The sequence below is a fragment of the Elephantulus edwardii genome, unplaced genomic scaffold (assembly GCF_000299155.1).
Source record: "Elephantulus edwardii isolate Elephantulus edwardi_28Jun2011 unplaced genomic scaffold, EleEdw1.0 scaffold00035, whole genome shotgun sequence".
Classification (NCBI taxonomy): Eukaryota; Metazoa; Chordata; class Mammalia; order Macroscelidea; family Macroscelididae; genus Elephantulus; species Elephantulus edwardii.
Genome location: NW_006399785.1, coordinates 9,115,455 through 9,120,824, shown reverse-complemented (window position 1 = coordinate 9,120,824; position 5,370 = coordinate 9,115,455).

Here is a 5,370-nt window from a genome sequence, read left to right as displayed (position 1 = left end):
GCCCGCGCTGCGCGCCCCGCTCCACCAGGTCCTGGCACCTCCTCGCGCTGCGCGCCCAGCTCCGCCGCGGCCTGGCGCCTCCCGCGCTGCACGCCCTGCTCTACCGCGCTGCGCCCACCCGAGACCTGGCCTTCCTCTGCCCTGCGCCCGCGAGAGCCTCCCGCGCGCCGGGCTCAGTGTGCACCAGTGAGGGCGCAAGTGGGCTCTGAGCCCAAGGAGTGAGTCCACTGGACAGACAAAGGGAGCCAAGCCAAGTCTCGTGCATGTTGTTGTCCACTAGGACACACAGTGACCTAACGGACAGATCAGAAAGCATGAGTGCAGGATGTTACTGTTAGGTGCCCTCGAGTCAACTTCAACCTCAAGGCTCACAGCGACCCAATCAACAACGGAGGATCTGAACCTTCCCTATCCTGTGCGGTCCTCCACATCTCTGATATGCGTGAACCCACTGTCAGTCTATCTTGTTGGGTCACTCTGTCAGTCCATCTTGCTGAGGGTCTTTGTCTCATATGCTGACCCTACGCCTTCCCTTGACCTTGATGTCTGTCTTTTCCTCCTAACAACAAGCTTAGAGAATGCGAGGAGAAGCTGAACCTTCCTCGCCCCCAAGGAACAGCCTGGTTGCACTTCCTCCAAGATCCATGTGTTTGAACTTACACAGGGAGGTGGGAATTCTCGGGAATTCTTCCACCAATCACCGGGGCCCCTGTAACGTACTTCTTTGTGACGTCTCTCATGCACAGGCAGTGCTGACCCCAGCAAACACACATAGATTTGCTCCATAAACGTACAGCAGGTAACCACGGCACACCTGTCCAGTGTTACCAAATCGATTCCGGCTCGTAGCAACCCAGCAGAACAGAAAGGAAGTGCACTATAGGTTTCTAGGTATATATCTTTGTGGGGAAAGTACTGCCATGTCTTAACTGCCTTGGAGATCACTCTTTGCTGTTGAGACTGAACTCACTTTAAGCTGACCCTCCAGCGAGTTTTGTAAGGCTGTACATCACATGAGAGGAGACTGCCCATCTTTCTCCTGTTGACCCTCAAGTGGATCGGAACCAACAGAGAGGTAGCACCTTTGGGTTAACAGTGCAACTCCCTACAAATTATGTTACCAGTGTTTCCTAAAATCAGAAACCACACACCAAAATAGATCGTCAGAGAGCAGAATGCAGACAGCTGTGCGTGGTAGCATTAGAAGTTTATTATGCTGAGTGAAATATCTCAGTCACAAAAAGGCAAATACTGCATGCACTGTTGCAGAACGGGACTGCCAGGATTGGGGTGAGACTGAGAAAAATTGGATAAAATATGTATACTGCATTGAAACAGATGAGGAAGTGAACAGTTTAAAAGCGATATATGATAGGCTTATGATATGATATATTATGGTCATGACAAGAGTCCAGAATGAAGGTTGCATAGTGCAGTGTACTCGGGGGGAGGGAGGATTGTACACCAATGAATTTTTTCCTTTACTTTTCAAAGAGAGGAATGAACTGGAGGGGAGGGGTGGGCAGGGAGAAAAGTGCAACAACGAATGAATGGAAATCCAAAACCTCTGTAAACATTCATTAAAATTAATTTTTTAAAAAATAGTTTTTGGAAAAAAAAAGTTTATTGGCAAAGGCAGAATCTCCAGAAGACTGCCTTCAGACAGTGACTGTAGCGACAGACTTGCCTGTCGCAGAGGTGATTAGGATGACACAGGATAGGACTGGGTCACGACAAGTTATACTCGGCTCCACAGCGCCAACCAACACCAGCTCTATTCCAACACGTGGTTTCCCATGCACTTCAAGAACGTCATCCTATGCTATGTAGTCTCTGTTTGCTACTTCATTTTGTTGTTGTTGTTGTTGTTGTTGTTATGTGCCCTCCAGTCGTTTGTGACTCATAGCAACGCTATGCACAACAGCCCTAAACCCTGCTCTATCCTGCGCCAACCGCACTGCCTCTGACACACCCATCCCGATTACCCCAGTCACTGAATCAATCCATCTCATAGAGGATCTTCCCCTCCTGCGCTGTCCCTTCACCCTCCCAAGCATGATGTCCCTCTCCAAGGACCTGTCCCTCCTGGCAACATGTCCAAAGTATGTCAGACGAAGCCCCAGAATCCTTGCCTCCAAGGAGTAGCCTGGTTTAATCCTCTCCAAGATGAATCTGTTTGTTTTCCTGGCAGTCCATGGTACATTCAGTACTCTTCTCCAGCACCACAGCTCAAAAGCATCAACTCTCCTTCTGTCCTCCCTAGTCATTGTCCAACTCTCTGATGCATAACAAGCGATTGCAAAGACCGTGGCCTGTATCAGGCGCACCTTAGTCTCCAGAGAGACACTGTTGCTCCTGAGTACTTGAGAGAGGTTCCTAACAGCAGACTTTCCCATCGCGATACGCTTTTTGATTTCCTGACTGCTGGTGCCAAGAGTGTTGACCGTGGAGCCGAGCAAACTGAAGCTGTGAACAATCTGAATCTCTTCGCCATCCATCCTGACGCTGCCAATTGGTCCAGTGGTGAGAATCTTTGTCTTCTTGACATTGAGCCTCAGTCCATACTGAAGGCTGCAGTCCTTGACCCTTTGCAGCAAGTGCATGAGGTCCTTGTTGTTACTGGGCCATCGAGTCAGAACTGACTTAGCAGCTGACGCTCCAGTGGGTTTTCAGGAGCTGTAAATTGAATGGGAGGAGGTTACCTCTCATTCTCCTATAGAGTGACTGGTGTATCCTAACCGCTGGCCTTGGGTTTGGCAGCGCAACTCCTTACCCACTTGGGTTAGGAGGGCCCCTTTTCCAATGCTATGTGTGAAGTCTTATTAACTTTGTTTGACAGGTTAGAAAGAATAACAACTAGTGTTGATCACATTATGTGCCAAGCACTTTTCTAAGCCTTTATGTTCTGTCAGATGCTGATCATAAATAGATTCAGCTACTATCTGAAGGTTAAAGGTTCAAGACTCAACCCAAAAGTGCCTTGGAAGGAAAGCAGACAAACGAGTTCCCCAAAATCAGCCACTGAAAACCTTACTCTGATACACATGAGTCATCAAGGGTGGGATCAACTTGGAGACAGCTGCTCTTGCTTTTTCTGGTGTTAAACTGTTTGATTTCAGAGGCCTGACTCTGCTTCAGCCTCACATTTGACTTTCCTGTACTCAGGATTGGCATCCTCTTCCTAAACACCATGCCTCTGGAAACTCTATGAACTTTGATAAAAGACAATAGTTGTAGAGGGGCTTCAGGCCTTTTGTTCATAGGGTCACTAGGAGTTGTGCATGACTTGAAGGCAATCAATAACAACAACATCAAAATATAAACGTCGAGAAACAGTGAAAGTTATACAAATATTCAGGTCTTTCGTTCATAGGGTCTTTATGAATAGTCATTTACGACTCGATGACACTTAACAACAACATAGAGCTCTGTTGGCCTAGTGGATAGAAAGTTATGCTATCAAGCCAAAAGTGGATGATTTAATCTGCGGCCCTCTGGCCTGGTTTTGTTTTTAGTCAAACATTCTTCTAAGTTGTATAGCACTGCTCTGTCCATTTGCTGTACAGAAGTAACTCGTGGTTGCTGTGATGCTGAACACTGTGACACTGATGTGCCAAATGCGATAATGGTTACCCATGGTGGAGTGTTAGGTGGAGCTTCCTGATTAAAACAAGCTTGGAAGCAGGAGTGGCATCCACTTCTGTAATACCTTGCCTCTGGAAACTCTATGAACATAGAGAAATGATGAAAGTTATATAAATGTTCAGGTCTTTAGTTCATAGGGTCGCTATGAGTCGTGTATGACTCGACGGCACTTAACAACAACAACATATAAGAAATAACTGGAATCTACCATCTCCTGCAGCATCAAGAGAGACTATCTCATCTTCATTGTTGGCGATTCTGACTTGTGGTGACCCCATGTGTCACAGAGTAGAACTGCTAGAGAGTTTCCTGAGCTTTGATGTCTTTCAGAAGCAGATTGCCAGGCCTCCCCTCTGTGACAGCCCGGGTAAGTTCACACTGTCCATCTTTACGTTAGTGGTGTTTAGGTGGGGTCAGCTGTAAGACCATAAGTAGAACATAACAGTCCAGTGCCATCCTCCAGGGCAGTGCTGTGTTTGAGTCAATTGTTGCAGCCACTGGGTGGATCAGTTCAGTAGTTGACTCCAAGCCATGCTGCCCCCTGGAGACCTGAAAATAGTGGGCGCCTTGCTAGGGTAGTTAGCTCTGCTAATAGTAAAACAATCGTCATTTCTCAAAGCTCAGAGATTCCAGAGGCATGTTGTTTAGGAAGTGGATGCAATGAACTTTGAGAAACGACAGTAGTTATAGAAAGGCTTCAGGTCTTTTGTTCATAGTTTACTATGAGTCATGCTTGACCTTGGCAGCAATCAACAACAATAGTAAAACTGAATCCCATGGAGTGACAAAAGAACGGATAAGTCACGGAAAGGGTGCAGCCAGAGTGCTCCTGGGAGGCAAGGATGATGAAGCTTCATCTCACATACTTTGGATGTGTCACTAGGCAAGGTCATTCTTTAGAAAGGGACATCATTCTTTGAGAGATGGAGGGTCAGTGAAAGAGAGGAAAACCCCCAGGGGATGGACTGACACTGACTTCAGCAACGGCCTCTAGTGTCTCAGAGACAGTGAGGATGGCACAGGGTAGCGCAGGTTTCAGGGTGGCTGTTCACACAGTAGCTATGAGTCATACTCGACTCAACGGCACTTAATGACAGTAGTAAAGTTCTGTCATTTCTTTTCCACCTGTTGTTGCTATTGTTAGGTGCTATCAAGCCAGCTGTAACTCATAGAACCCTACGAACAATAGATCGAAACCTTGACCTACCTCCTACCATCATCACAATCTCCCCCTGGCTCTGCGTGGCCAAAGGCAGTTGTTACAGTCACAGAGTCAATCCATCTCGTTACAGGTCTTCCTCTTTCGCTGGCCCTCCGCTTTCCCGACACGCCATCTGTACACGTTCCAAAACCCAAGGCCACTGTTCTTTAGTTCATTCCAACACACAGCTCCCCTGGAGGGCAGAGAAGAGTGATCCGGGCTGCCAATCTTTACAGAAGCAGACCAACTGCCTTCACCTCTCCTGTGGAACAAAAATGATGGCATTTTTTTATTAGCAGCCAAATTCTTTAGCCACTAGGCCATTCTGTAAGACTACAAATTGGGAAGGGTGTACGTCAGGGATGTGTCCTGTCTCTATACCTTTTCAACCTGTATGCAGAGCAGATTATCCGAGAGGCGGGGCTCTATGAGGAGAGGCGTGGCGTTAGGATTGGTGGACGATCTATCAACAATCTGCGTTATGCAGATGACACAACCTTGCTCGCTGAAACAGAGGAGGACCT